Source organism: Puma concolor, chromosome C2, assembly GCF_028749965.1.
Source record: "Puma concolor isolate L17-30 chromosome C2, mPumCon1.1.hap2, whole genome shotgun sequence".
Lineage (NCBI taxonomy): Eukaryota > Metazoa > Chordata > Mammalia > Carnivora > Felidae > Puma > Puma concolor.
Window position 1 is genome coordinate 158013166 of NC_141675.1, and position 15299 is coordinate 158028464.

The window sequence follows — 15299 nt, forward strand, 5'->3', positions numbered from 1 at the left end:
TTTGCGGAATTCAAGAGCTGAGAGAACTGACCCCTGCCCACCTTCCCCCAGGAGCCTTGGAGGAGCCCCTTCAGGGAGGGGGAAGATGGCACGAGGGAGGGATGTGGGTCTGAAGGAATGAGAAGCAGCCGAAATGCAGGTAAATGTAAAAAAAAAAAAAAAGACTGTGTCCCCTTGTGTTAAAAAAGCCCTTTGATCAGGGGTGGCTGGGTGACTCAGCTCAGCGTCTGACTTCAGCTCAGGTCATGGTTTGTGAGTTCGAGCCCCACACCGGGCTCTGTGCTGGTGGCTCGGAGCCTGGAGCCTGCTTCGGATTCTGTGTGTGTGTGTGTGTGTGTGTGTCTCCCTCTGATCTGTCCCCTGCTCACGCTCTGTATGTGTCTCTCTAAAAAATAAATACACATTAAAAAAAAAAAAGCCCTTTGACCGAGCATTTACTGTTTAAAGTGAAAATGGTAACGATGTCTTGTAGAGTTGGCGATGTAATTAGATGTGAAAGGTCTGCAACAATGTAGCATAAAGCGTAGGAGAAGCGACTGGAAACTCTTGTAAAGTTGTTAAAATACACACCAAGTGTTAAAATGTTGGAAGGTGGGCAGCGGTGTAGTAAACATGTGTTGTAAACCCTACCGCGCAGCCACTAAAAACAGCAACGAGGTACAGCTGACAAGCGGGAGGAAGAACAAAATGGAATCATCTGAAAACTCCTGAGTCCGGATGAAGACAGAAAAAAGGACAAAATGAAGCCAAGAAACTCAGGACAATAGAGGATGGAGGTAAACCCAACCCTATGGACAAGCCCGTCGAATGTGGACGGCTTGAAGACTAGATACGAGACGTTTTGTCGGAGGTTGCCAGACCAGATGAAGCAGAGTAGAGTGCCATTCGCAGCAAATATGAAGCGTAGACAGGTTCAAGGAAAAGGTTGGAAAAAGAGGTACGGTGCAGATGTGAACCTGAAATGTCTGAGTCGGTAAGTCCGATTTCAGGACCAGAAGTGTTTCGCAGAATAAGAACGACGTGTCGCAGCGGTAAAAGGGGTCAGCTCGTTCAAGAACACATAACGTACTGAATGTGTGTGCCCTTGAAAGCAGCCTCCAGATTCAAGTAGCGAACTGTGATGTCTTTGAAGGGACACACAGATCCGCAGTTATGGTTGGAGACACAGTACTCCTGTGCCAGCAACCAGTGGAACACGTAGACATGAAATCAGGACAGACGCAGAAGGCGTGGACAGTGCCATCAGGCAGCGTGACTCACCTGGTGCTCATGGACGAGTGCCCCGCCCAGCAGCAGGACAGGTGCCCTTCTCAGGTGCGCGTGGGACACTCACCAAGCCCACATTCTGGGCGATAAAACCAGTCTCCGTAAATGGAGACGGAGTCAGCCATACAAAGCATTTTCTCTGACCAGAGCCCTAACTAGGAATCAGTCATTGAAAGCTATCTGGAAAATCCCCAAATATTTGGAAACAAAATAACCCTTCTCAGTAGCCCCTGGTTCCAAGAGGAAGGTAGACGACATTTTGAAATTCGTGAAAGCTGACGTATAACGTGTCACAATTTGTGGAATGCAGGGACAACGGTGCTTAGGGAAAGATTTGTAAGCATTAAATGAGAGCATAAAAACTGTTCTCAAATCAATGATTTAAGCTTCAGCCTCAAAAAGCGAACAAAGGAAATAAATAACAGAGCAGAAATCAATGAAATAGAAAACAATAGAAAAAAAACTCCCCAAAAGTTGGTTCTTTGAAAGGATCGTTATAATCGATAAACCCCTCGTGAGACTGATCAGAAAAGAGAAAGAGAGAAGAACGACCAAAATCAGAAATGAGAGACTAGAAATCACTACATGTCCTAGAGGTGTTAGAATGACGACAAGGGAATATTATGAAAAACTTTATGCTGGAAAGTTTAGAACACGGATGAAATGAACAAGTTCCTGGAAAGATGCAAATCACTAAAACTTATGGAAGTCAAAATAGCCCAAATAATCCTGTGTCTATTGGAAAACTGAATTTATTTATTTACTTATTATTTTTAGAGAGAGTGTGAGCCAGGGAGGGGCAGAGGGAGAGAGAGAATCCCAAGCAGTCTCTATGCTCAGTGTGGAGCCCCACACAGGACTCGATCCCACGACCCTGGGATCACGACCCGAGCCAACATCAAGAGTCGGACACTCAACCGACTGAGCCACCGGGTGCCCCTGAAAAATGAACTTCCACGTAAACACTTTTCAACGGAGAAAACCCTTGGTCCAGGGGACTACGTTGATGAACTCTATCGGACATCTAAGGAAGAAATAATCCGAATTCTACGCAAGGTCCTCTTGTCATTGGAAGAGGAGTAAATATTTCTCATCCCATTTCATGACGCCAGCGTTACCCTCATACCAAAGCAGACAAGGACTGCGGACCAGTGTCCCTCATGAGCAAAATCCTTCATGAATTCGGAAATTTTAGCAAATCAAATCCAACAGTTTGTAAATAGGACGCTGTATCACAACCAAGGGGATTTACCCCAGGAATGCAAGGTTGGTGTAACATTTGAAATCAATCACTGTCATTCACTGTATTAACAGACAAAAAGGAAAACCATATAACTATCCTAATAGTGCAAAAAAAGCGCATTTGACAAACTTTAAAACTCGTTTATGTCAAAAAACCCACCAAGTCTCAGCAGTCTAGAAGTGCGCGTCCTCAGAGCATCTATGAAAACCGATAGCCAGCACCATACTTAACCGTGGAAGACGGAGGGCTTTCATCCTGAGATTGGGAACAAGGTTTCTCTGACCACTTCTGCTCAACATTATACTAGAAAAGGCAAGAAATAAAGGATGTACAGAATGGAAAAGAAGTAAAGTTGTCTTTATTCACAGGTGGCATAATGGTTTCTGTGGAAAATCCTAAGAGACCCTACAAAACAGCCACTAGAATAAATCGGTGGGTTTCGTGAATTTTGGGAGGTGAGGGTCACTCTAACAAAATTAATTTTATTTCTCTATACCATATAGCACTGAACAATTAAAAGCTCTGATAAAACATTTACAAGAGCTTCAAAAATATGAAATGCTTAGAGATAAATACAAGCAAAAAATGTGCTGAGAAATTTAAAAACTAAAATGGGCTAGAAGACCCAATGTTATCGAAATGTTAATTCTACCAAAATTGATCTACAGATTCAGTGCAGTTACAATCAAAATCCTGGGAAGGGTTTTTTTTAGAAACTTATAAGTTTATTCTAAAATTTACTTGGAATTCCAATGCCCTAGAACAGCCACAATAATTATAAAAAAAAAACCTTTTAGTGTTTATTTCTTTTGGAGAGATAGAGAAATGGAGCACGAGCGGGCGAGGGGCGGAGGTGGGGGGGGGGGGGGTGGACACAGAATCCGAAGCAGGCTCCAGGCTCCGAGCTGTCAGCGCAGAGCCCATCCCGGGGCTGGAACTCACAGACTGTGAGATCATGACCTGAGCCGAAGTCGGACGCTCAACCGACTGAGCCACCCAGGCGCCCCAAGCCACAATAATTTTGAAGAGACAAACAAAAGCCTACCTGGTTTTAAGACTTTCTCCATTGCTGTAGCAACAGAGACATTGTGGAACTGGGAAAAAAGGTATACGTGAAGATCTGTGGGAAAGAATAGATTCCAGAAATAAATCCCCACACTTACAGTCCGTTGATTTTCCACAAAAGTGCTATTGTAATTCAATGGGGAAATAATAGTATTTTCAACAAATGGTGTCAGGACTTTGGACCCCCGCATGCAAAAACAATGAACCTTTGCCCTCCTTCATCGCCTATTAAAAAATTAACTCAAAATGGATCACAGACCTAAGTGTGAAAGCTAAAATTGTTAAGATTTACAGAAGAAAAAGTGTGGGACATTCATGCGATGGAATGCTATTCAGCCTCAAAAACGAAGTTCTGACCCACGCCACAGCGTGGATGTACCTTGAGGACATCATGCTCAGTGAACTAACCCAGAGACGGAAGGACAGATCTCGTAACGCGTCCGCTTACGTGGGGTCCCGGGGGGCAGTCAGGCGCATAGAGAAGGCAGGACGGCGGGTGCCAGGGCTGGGGCGGGGCTGGGGAGTCGGTGTTTCGTGGGGACAGAGTTCCTGTTCCGGAAGATGAAGGGTCCCGGGGACGGAGGGCGGGGACGGCTGCACAACTTAGCACCACGGAGGTCAGTGGTGCCCACTTAAAATGGTTAAGGTGGTAACTTTTTGTTTGTGTGACCACCGTTTAAAACAAGCAAAAACAAGGGCCACACTTAGCCAGTGAGCCTGGGCTTTCGCTTTGTGGATGCCGGGCTGACGGGGTGCGGGTGAGGGGACTGCCCCGGAGAGGAGCCCAGCGCCCGCCGGGTCGGTGGGGGGGGGGGGGGGGCCGTGAGCGGGCTCCGAGCATACCAGCCAATGCGGAACCTGTGCGTCCAGAGGGGCCAGAGGCTGGCGGCCGTTCTCCACCTCCTGGGGTCAGCACCCCTCCCCCATCAGCTGTCCCTGAGTCTGTAGGGGACAGGGACGTTGCTTTGGTCTTTCCTAGGTGTGATCTCTGGGTCCCTCCGGGTCTGTTCATTAATGAGCCATCTGTTGGGCCTCCTTGCCCGGCAGCAGGGAGGGAGGACGGCACATGGAAGGGCCCCGGGGTAGGCTGTGTCCACAGGTAGGCTGCCTCCCTGGGTAGGCTGTGTCCCCAGCCCTCGGCTTCTCTGGGACGGGCTCCTTTGGATTGGGAGCTCGGCTCGCGCTCTGGCCAGTGCGTGGGTTTCCAGTCCTGCAGAAGAACAGCGCACCTGTGTCTCTTACGTTTAGACCCTCAACTTGGAGACCCTGGGGACAGCTGCCCCGCTGGCTCTGCCGACCTTGTCCCTTTTGGTGACTCAGGAGATGGAGGCCGGGGTGTGCGCGTGCGTGCATGGGTGTGCATGCGTGTGCACACGTGTGTGTGTGTGTGTGTGTGTGTGTGGTTATTTCTGTTCCCCCGAACAGCCCTGGAGCAGGCCCGCCTCAGTCGTCTGGACATGCCGCTTGCTGGCTGCTGTGGGGGCCCAGCCACTAGTGCCACAGTTGGTGGTCCAGCCTCGACGACACCGAAGGAACCACGTGGGGCACGGTCAGGCCTCGCTGAGTGGTCGATTAATTTTCTTAAGGAGGCGTGTACTTTACGGTTTTCCAAAGGGGCATTTATTGTACTCAGTCCCTGTTTGTCCAAAATCCAGACGATGAAGTTCTGGTAACGTGCCTTCCCTTCTACTCTTTCCTGGGAGGGATGAGCTGAGCTGAGGAGCGGCCGAACTGAAGACGCCGTGCGGTCCAGGAGCTTCCGTGGGTGCAGCTGTGGGCGTCACCCAGGGGAGCTGGATCTGGGTTTCGCTAGCAGACCTGGAGCCCAGGAGTCCGTGTCAGGACACAGGCCGGAGGCCCCCCGGCTTAGACGCCCAGGGGTGGGCATGTGACCCGGAGGTCAGCGTGCACGTTTGCCGTGAAGAGAGCCCGTGTTTGCGTCGGGTGGTCTCCTCCTGCGCCCCACCCCCCACGCCCCCAGGAATCCCAGGGGTAACCGGCAGCTTTGGTGAAGGGCACTCGTCCATCCGGGCCTGAGGACAGAGCTGGTGCCACAGGGTGGCCTCCAGTGACCCTGGCCTCTCTCCCGTCCCCCTGTGTCCAACTCCCAGTGGTCGGGGACCTTCCTTTCGGGTTCCCTTCTGCGTCCGCACGCACTCTTGGGGTGATTGAGTGACAGGTTCCTTTTACATCAGTGGAGCCACGACCAGACGGCCCCCCCCCCCCCACCCTCTCTGCGCCTGGGAGACGGCTGTCCTGGTGGGTGCTTTCTGCACAGACGAGTCCAGCCGCCACGGGAAGGCAGCTTAACCTCCCAAGTGGTGATTTCAAGTGTGCCGACAGCTACCACGGGGTGAAAGCAAACCACTTTTAGGGTATGAGCGGGGTTGATGGAGACCCACGCCAGCCCCAGACCTTCTGCGCTTGGCGTCACGGCTTGCGTAAAATAACGTCGTCGCTGAAATACGCCGGCCCGGCCGCACCTCTTCAGTTTTCAGACTTCAGCCACTTTGGGGACCGTCTCCTTAGAGTGGAGTCTTTCATTATGAGGGCTGATTTGCTAAGTGGTGATAGAAATGTGGTGTGCACGCTGACCGCTGCTCCGAGCGGCTCAGCTCCAGCATTCTGAATCCCCAAAAGGCCGTTTGCTTTTCTTCGCTCTTTATTGATTTCTTGCTGCGCTCGTGGTCTCTGCTGTGAAACCGTTGCAAGCTGCCGTCTGCGGAAGAAAATCAGACCGGGCTGAGCCCCAGCGGGGGGCGCGGCGTGTTCCTTTGCTTTGATTATCGTCTGGCGGTGGCTGTACTTCTCTCAGGCCTGGGACCCCCTCTCCCTCATGGGCGCTCCGGCCGGCAGGGCTGGACCCAGCGTGCGGCCCGTGCGTGGCAGCGGGAGCCCTTTGATCTGTGAAGCGTATTGCACTGTGCACGCGGCAGGCCTGTGTCCCCGATGACGGTCTGTTTCCGGGGGAGAGGGGCCAGGGGTCACTAGCCCTCAGCAAGACCTCTCCCGGAAAGATGGAATTTGGGGAGGTCGCAGATGGAAATCACCTTGATCTCCCTCATTTCTGGGGACGGGGACCACAAGAAACAATGAGGGCTGGCAGAAGGAAAGGGGGGAGGGCGGCAAATCGGAAGCACTGTGTTTTTAGGACTGTGATGGCGGAGACAGTCCCCGGGTCGGGTTTATAACCAGGTGTCAGCCGGACTGAGATTAACTCAGCATTCACAAACAAAACAACCGTCAGGGGCGCGGTGCACATATGCGTATCTGTGCGTATATGCGTGTGTGTATGTGTGTGTGTATATATGCACACGTATGTGTATATGTTTACGTACACACACGCACACACAGCGTACCCCTTTGAAGGGGTGGGAAAGGTACAGCGAAACCAAACACAGTACAGGCGATGTGCTCCAGCGACGGCCACCCACAAAGCTAATCAGCATCAACATCGAAATAAAGCAGACTTGACTTCACCCTCTCAAAAGACGTCCAAATACCTGATAGACACACGCAAGTGGGTATGCAACTTAGTCATCAGAGGAAGGAAGATGAAACCCCACCGGTGTGGTGTCCGCGCAGTGCCGGGCTTGACAAGGGGGTGCAGCCGTGCGGTGCTCGCCCATCGTGGTATGTGAGGTGCGCCCCAGAGAGAGCGGAGGGTGCCTCAGCCCTGCCGTGGCCCGTGTGTACTGTGAACGCATCCAAGGCCCTAACGTGGGGAGGGGACTTCCTAGGGCAAGGGAGGTGGAAGACCAGGGTGCCTGCGGCTCTAGGTGAGTGGACTCCAGGTACGTGGGCTCCAGGTGTGCGAGGCTCCGGGTGCCGGGGCTCTAGCAACAGTTCCCTCTGCTGGGTGAGGAGGAATTATCTCTACCCTGAAGGTGATATGAGGGGGCCAAGCAAAGGGCTCAGACTTTGGCCACGTTGTGTCTAGAGGAGGCAGATAGCAGGCAAGCTCTGCTCTTTTCCTGAAAAAACCAGATCTTATCGGCGTCCAGGGTAATGAGTTAGACTGTTGTTACCACCATAGAGGCAAAAGGTTGGAGCCTAATAAGCAAGCAACGTAGCTTTTCCTTTAGCCTCTAAATTCTGATTATGAAAGTAGTACGTGCTTGGAAAAGACGAACACAGAACCAAATCTAACACAGAACGAAATTCTTTACTCCACCCCAGGTCCCACTCTTTTCCCTGGCTTGTGGTTCACCCTTCCGGAACTTGTAACCATTCTTGCAAAAACACGCATACGCAGTTTCCGCAGACAGGTTTATGCATCGTGATGTAAACCAATGGAAGTCTTACTCTACACAGCTGCACTTTGTTTAGAAAACTTCCTTTTTACGTGTGTTCTGGGCGTGTGTGCATATACATACGTGCGCACGCGCCCACGCGTTGTTGAAAACGTCTGCGTGACAGTTTCAGAGCACAGTGACCCCGTTATCAGCTTATGAGGACCAGAGGGTGCTTTTGAGCCTTGAAGTGTGTGTATGTGTGTGTGTGTGTGTGTGTGTGTGTGTGTGTGTGTGTGGCTCAGAAGGCGTGGCACACCTGGTGTACTGAGGGGCTGGCTGGGGGTCAGGTGACCGCAGCGGAGACAGCATCCGTGAAGGGTGACGACGGGCCTCGGCGCTCCGCAGTGTCTGAGCCCCGCGTGGCCCCTCGCCTGGCGCCCCGGAGAGTGGACTTTGTCCCCTGCTGCCGTGAGCGGGCTTTCCATTCCTGTCCGTGGCTGGTGCCGTTTGTGAGTCGGCAGAGATGGGCAGGCAGGCTGTAGATGGGCAGAGACTCTGCTGAGCAGTGCCTGTTTTCTGGAACATTCCACACCTTGTTCCTCCTGTTGAAATGCACAGAAGGGAAGGTGTGCAGGTTCACGTGCATTTGTTGACTGGGTCACAGCGTTTGTTCACTGAGCTGCCTCCCTTCCAGTGCAGCAGACGCAGAAACGGGGCTGTCGGCCACGAGGCCACCGTGTCGGGACACCTGGCCTGCTGGGCCACCCCTGTCCCTTAGTGCATAGAACTAAACACTGAGAGCACCTCGTGAGCTGCTGTGGGAGGGAGCAGCAGCTGTTTGGCTTACCCCAAGGGCTTCTGGTTGAGACAGAAGGAATGAGGCCGGGGCTGCTGGGGGGAGTGGAGGCTGTGGCCTCGAAACGGCCTGGCTCCCAGCATCGCCCGAGGGTGTCTCCCACTCACCTCCACGTGAATCCTCGGACGCGGCGGGATGGAGGCGGGTGGCCGGGCTCACCTCTCCAGCCCCAGATGCTGAAGCGCGTCCCAGCGAGCAGATGGCATGCACGTGAGGCCGCCCCTCGTCTTGAGCGTGCTTTGCTGTCCTCCTGGGCCCTCGGGAAGGAAGGTGGACGGCCCTCAGGGAGGCGCATGGGCCGTGGAGCAGAGCCGGGGAGGAGGGGAGACATTGCACCTCCGGCAGCGGCCCCGGGGCCTTGTCGGCTCGTCCAGTCGAGGCTCCTGTCATCTTGGACAACGGAAGCCACTTCCCTCTTTCTGGGTGCGGCCCTTGTTGTTTACTGGTGTGAACAGGCAGCTGAGGTGAGTCCTCTGGGGGTCGGAGCCTCGATGGCGGGTGTCCTCCTCTGGGGGTCGGAGCCTCGATGGCGGGTGTCCTCCTCTGGGGGTCGGAGCCTCGATGGCGGGTGTCCTCCTCTGGGGGTCGGAGCCTCGATGGCGGGTGTCCTTACTCAATGGCGAGCGGTGCCGACCTTCATCACCTGCTTCTCCTGAACCTCATGCAATTATCACGTGGTTTTCTTCCTTGACCTCTATTGTCAACTGTTAGATCAACTGATTTTCCATAGTAAACCGTTCCTGAGTCCTGGTATTCACAAATTTGGTCAAGATGTTTTTTTGTGTGCTTTTGTGACGCCACGGCAGGAACTGCTCTGCTGACGTGTATCTAGGGAGCACTCCACCTGTGTTCATGCGCTCAGCCTATTGGGTGAGGGCATTTTGCCTCGTTCCTGGTTTGCTGGAACGTCTCTAAGCGTTTCTCCATGGACCACAGTGCTGGGTTGGGGGCTGAGACATGATCACCTTGCAGGGAAGCATATAATGGGTATGTAGGATTTTTTAAAAACTTATTTTGAGAGAGAGAGAGAGACAAAGCGTGAGTGGGGGAGGGGCAGAGAGAGAGAGGGAGACACAGAATCGGAAGCAGGCTCCAGGCCCTGAGCTGTCAGCACAGAGCCCGACGCGGGGCTCGAACCCACGAACCGCGAGTTCATGACCTGAGCTGAAGTTGGACTCTCAACCGGCTGAGCCACCCAGGCACCCCTGTATGTAGGATATTTTAAATTGGCTCTTACTTTATTGGGTATTTTTGTCAGCAGTGAGGTTGAATTTTGTTAAATTACCTCCCCGGCATTCTTGTTAAGGAGCTATAAAGAATTTTATGAATAGATTTCATAAGATCAAACCACCCTTGCATTCATGGAACAAATGGTCATGACATACTTTTAATGTGCTAGAGTTGGTTTGCTGATAGTTTTTCCCAAATTTCGTATTCACAATCAGGCTTGCCGTGGTTTGAGAGGGTGCACGTGCCCATGTGTGACCGCGTTTGTCGTGCGTGTGGGAGGTGTGCGTGCCGCACGGTGCATGCGTGCGTGTGCAGACGGAACCGGGACGGGCCTCTCTGGGCTCTGCAGGGAAGTCAGAGGGGCGGGTCTGCGGGCGCAGGGGCCTTTAGGCCCCAGCGGGCGTGCCGCCCCAGGCCGCCCGGCACATCACCCTAGAGAGGTTCTAGAGAGCCGGCCAGGGGCATGTCCAGTGGTGGGAGGATGGGTTGCAGGGGGCGGGGGGGAGGAGCAGGCGCGGGAGGCCGAGGGCGAAGGGCCCAGTGGGCGGCTGGGCAGCGTGGGAGCCTGGCGGAGACTCGGCCACGATCCCCGGGGGCGACGGTGGGCGGCCCCGCTGGTGTGCCCGGATTCACTTGTCCCCGCGGCGCTGTCGGGGTGAAGGGGCGTTCAGGCTCAACCCTTCCCGTGGCGCAGCGAGGACAGCCTCACGCCGGGGCTGGGCCCGTGGTGGGAGGCGCAGACAAGAGGCACGTGCACTCTCGAGCTGGGGCCAGTCAGGGGCCGGGTGACGTGCGGCCGAAGGCAGGAGGCTGGGCCGGAGCCCCCTTTTCTGTGCACAGACGGACGCGTGCGGTGGCCCCCGCTGCGAGCTGTCAGCAGGGCCGTGCAAGGGTCCTGAGCTCCAGGGAGGCGTCCGGGAGGAGCCAGACGGGCTGTGACGCCGACGTATTGTGTGTCCTAGATGTGACGCGTACACGCCGCACACACGCCCGCAGACACAAGCACACACGGCCGTATATGCTCACAGAGCGCACTATACACAACACGCACGCGCACGCGACACGACACCCAGAGCTTGAACAGAGATCTAAAACCATTCGGTGGACGTTTCCTCTCAGTGGCGGCTGCATGGGCGTGTGAGACGTTGCATTTCCGCATCTGACTTTCTGGAATGGAAAACATGAGCGCATGCCGCTAGAGGGGAGCTTCACTGAGGGCTCCGGTCCTGGGGGTGGAGCCCTCTGCGTGGTCGAGGGGCTGCTGGGGGTTCTGGCCCAAAGCCAGCCCGGCGCCCGGTGCCAGCGGACCTTGGGTGCGGTGGCTTCTCGCACGACCAGCAGGGGGGTGCTGGGGGGCCGTGTGTGGAGGAGCCTGTCCCTTGTCGGCGTGACCTGGGCCCCAGGGCACCCTGAGGGTGGGGGGAGACTCTGCCTGCGTGCCTGTGCGTTCCCGAGGGAGCCACCTCCTGGCGGTGTTACCTGGTGCGAGAGGAGGGGGCAGGGAGCAGGGGTGCATTGGAGGAGGGAAGGGGTCCACTGTCCCTGGGGGCCGTGCTGGGCACAGCCTCCTTGGCTGTCTGTGGACAGGAGCTCAGACCCAGGATCTGTTCCAGTGTGGACCTCGTCCTTCTGGAAAGGACCTGGGGTTCTGAGCGTCTCCATGTTCACAAAAGGGGGGATTCCCACACAGCTCAGGGTCGTCCTCACCGATGATGCAGCACGCGTGTGCTGTCTGTTAGGCACACGTTCAGTCCGCGTGCAAGTGTGGTAACAGATCCACGCAGGTCAGCTTTTCTCCCGTTAACAGCGAGCCCGGGGCCAGGCAGGCTCCCTCTGACCTCACTCGCAGCCTGCAGCCTCTGTGCTGCTGGTCATGGCTTGCTGGTCTCCCGGGGGCTGCTTCCTCCTGGCCATTTCATCTGCATTCCAGCAGGAAGGAGCAGAAGGGCACACCTGGGCCCTTATTGCCTTTTGAAAGCTCTCCCCAGGCTCCACCTAGTGGCCTCCCTGTCCCCTGTCCCAGGGGACTGGGACCTTCCCTCCTTGGCCGCTGGTGACCTGCCTGGGCCGTCCTGTTGGTACAGAGGCGAGGGACAGTGGATGGGGGAGGGGCAGCCCACTCCTTCCCACCTCTTGCCTCGTGGTCAGTATTCCAGAACCTTTGACCCGGTTTGGTAGGAAGGGGCATCCCGGCCCTTCCCTCCTCGCCGTGCTCTGCACCCGGTTCCGGTTTTCAGTGTGGGGGGTGCTTCTCAGGTCCCGGCTTTCAGTGTCTCTGAAAATAAGAAAAAGGAGAAGGGCACAGCCACCGTCTGGAGCAGGACTGTTCCCCGGTTGGTGCAGGTCCGGCTGGACGTGGGCAGCGGCAGCCCCGGGCCACCCTGCTGGCTGAGTCTGCCTTCCTGGTTACAGAGTGTAGGTCATGGGTGAAAAGGCCATCCCTGGAGACCCCGCCTCCCGGAGGCTCCTGATGGGGAGGGGCTGCAGGCAGGATAAAAGCCGTTGGCTCCGTGCACACCCGCCGCTTTCCAGGGACTGCCCTGCACGTCCGCCAGCCCGCAGGTCACAGGTAAGGGCGCGGCGCCCTGCTCTCTGGTTGGAAGGAGGTGCCGCGGCTGCCGGGGACCAGCCGGCGTTTGGGCTGCACCTCAGACCCCTCCATCTCCGCCTCTGCACCCCGCGGGCTCCCCGGAGAGCGGGGCGGGGCGTGGTTATTTCCCCGGGGAGCCCCCGCCTTGGCCCTTCCTGCAGGAGAGCTGGCGGCCAAGTTCTGACCCTGAGCTGCAGGGGAGGGCAGACAGATGTTCTGATGCGACCCGTCGTCCGGCCCCCGCCGGTGCCTGAGACTCGACGCTGGGATCGGTCAGGCCTCGAGGCGGGGGGATCTCCGAGCCGGTGCTGTCTCCCCGGTGAGGGTGGCCAGAGGCTCTTATCTGCCACAGACGTCGCTGGAGTAACAAACAGCAGAGCGCGACGGTCCAATGTCCGATGCCACGGCTCGCACGTGGCCGCTGAGCCCTCAGAGCAAGGGGCTGAACTGAGAGGCGCTGAGAGCCGGCACACGGACTCCGGAGGCCGGCAGGGCAGGGGCGATATCGCGGGTGGAGAGGGGGGTGTTTTGGCCGCATTGGGTTAAGTCACACCATTACGTTAACTTCACCTTCTCCTGTCACTTTTTTCAACGTTTGTTTATTTTTGAGAGAGAGAGAAGGAGGGCGAGCAGGGCAGGGGCAGAGAGAAAGGGGGACACGGCACCCTAAGGGCTCGGAGCTGTCAGCACAGAGCCCGACGCGGGGCCCAAACTCCTGAACCACGAGATCACGACCTGAGCTGAAGTCGGACGTGTAACCGACCGAGCCACCCAGGCGCCCCTGTCCTGTCACTTTCTAACGCAGCTACGAGAGTGTTTAAACAACCTGCACAGCTCACTGTTGCCCCCGGGGCGCCGAGGAGGGTGACCTGTAAACTTGGCCCGAATTGCACTGCCTCTTTGCTCTGATCGCCAGCGGTTGTGAAATCGGGAGAATTCTTAAGTAACATGCTCACCGAGAGACGAGGGGGTAATTAACTGTCACTTCTGCTTTCGTCAGCCGAGCAGGCTGCTGCCTTAACCGACAGGCTTGCGCACACACAGCCGGAGCCAGTGGCTCCGGGGGGGCGGGCGCTGGAGCTCGGGGAAGGACCCGAGGTACCATCTTGTTTGGGATGCCTGCGGGTGGGCTCCAGTCTGGCCGAGAGCAGACACCCACACAGGGAGTGTGTGTGCGCGGGGACCCACGTGGGCCGGAAGTTCTCATTTGTGGAGAAGAGCGGTCGTGGTCCTCCTGGGGTCAGTTTCTGGGAGCCGAAGTCCGTCGGAAGCAGGGGCGGGTGGTGCGGAGGCAGAGTCGGTACCTGGCCAGGGGCCCCGGGTGGCGCGGGGTGGGGGCTGGACGGCCCGGCCAGGGGTCCGGGGCTTTGACGCCGGCCTCACCCTCACCAGGCCTCACCCCAGGCGTAGGAGGCAGGAAGTGAAAACATTTGCTCACGAATTAAGTTGCCTGCCCCCTTACATCGATCTGTTTATTTTGCCACCAGACGTCGATTACTATTGCTGCCGTCTGGGGTGGGAAGGGGGTGCGGGGACTGTAGGATGCGGGCCGCCGCGCTGGTCCAGAAGCGGCCGTGGCCAGTGGGCCGCACGAGCTCCCACGACAGCACGTGGGAGACCAGGTGTGGGCCCAGTAGAGCAGGGGCCTGGGGGTGCTGGGGTCGGCCCTCGCGGTCAGCGCGCGCCTGCCCTGGGGCCTCGTCGCTGGAGGGGTCGCCGGCCCCGGGCTGTCGTCTGCGTCACCCACGGCACGCACAGCTGGGGGCACGGCGTCGGTGACCCCAGCTCTGGCTTCTTCACGGAGAGCGAGCGTTCACGCTCCCTGGGACTCAGGGTGCTTGTTCTCTCCCTTGTCACGTGTTCCTTCCCTTATGTGACGTGACCGCCGGCCCCTTGTCTTTACAAGTGTTGGCGGAGGACTCAGCCCGACGCTAACAGGAATGACGGCCTCTCCTTCCCTGTTTTGCACAGATGTCTGCGTAGCTCTGCACGGTTTAGTGAGTCTGTGCAGCTACAGGGGCAGCTCCCCGGAGTGAGTCTGGGCCCAAAGAGCCAGCTGTCCCTGAACTTGTCACTGCAGGCGGGGAGACGGCGGGGGTGTGCCTGGGCCGGGCTCTCCTGGGGCAGGGGGCCACGGGAAGGGTTTCTGCTGCCTGCCGGAAGCACGTGGGGCCCGTCGGTGAAGACACGGGCCACCCAGAGGCTCTGCTGCGGCAGGTAATGTGAGAGCATGTGTCCCCCCCCCCCACTCCCTCCCACCAGCAACAGATGAGCTCAGACCAAGGTGGCTGCCCCGCCCAGGAATGGCACTGAAGGACACACCCCAGGGAGGGAAGTGCCCCACGGTAGACGGAGACACGTACGGCCGGCTTGTGCTGGGAACCCGGGGCTGGCGCGGGGTGTCCTGCTGAGGAGAGGAACCGAGCGGGCAGGAAGGACACAGCCTCTCGACCTTGCGGGACGAGCCTGGCCGTCGGCTGGCCCTCTGTCTGAGCTGCGCGTTCCCGACATCACAACACAGCAAGGGCCTCAAGTCTTTTGTCCCTGGTCTAGAGCGAGGGCCTCGGACGGCCAGACGGGTGCAGCTGCACGGAGGCAGAGAAGGCTCACGGTCAGGGTGACGAGAGAAGGTGGGGCAGCCTGCAGCCGGAGTTGGGCTTCCCTCCAGATGAAGCTTGTTTGGGGAAGCACTTTGGAGGGACCCTGTGAGGGCGTGGCTGCTTCGGATGCTCACCTGCTAAGACAAGACAGGACCTGGACGCAGCCCCAGCTGTGAGCTAGCGACGCTGTCTGGGGGGAGGGGTTGGGGGGGGG

The 15299-nt window shown here is 56.8% G+C and overlaps 1 protein-coding gene across 2 annotated transcripts in view; it reads left to right on the forward strand.

The window, feature by feature from the left end:
• Positions 1-15299, forward strand: part of AGPAT3 (1-acylglycerol-3-phosphate O-acyltransferase 3) — an 85083-nt gene that overhangs the window by 23837 nt on the left and 45947 nt on the right. Inside the window, exon 1 of one of the 2 annotated variants that reach the window (XM_086676093.1) lies at positions 12406-12464. The exons of the other annotated variant lie outside the window; for it this stretch is intronic. The gene's annotated coding sequence lies outside the window, so the exon portion shown is untranslated. Of the gene's footprint in view, positions 1-12405; positions 12465-15299 lie in introns of those variants that run through there. 2 annotated transcript variants of the gene reach the window in all.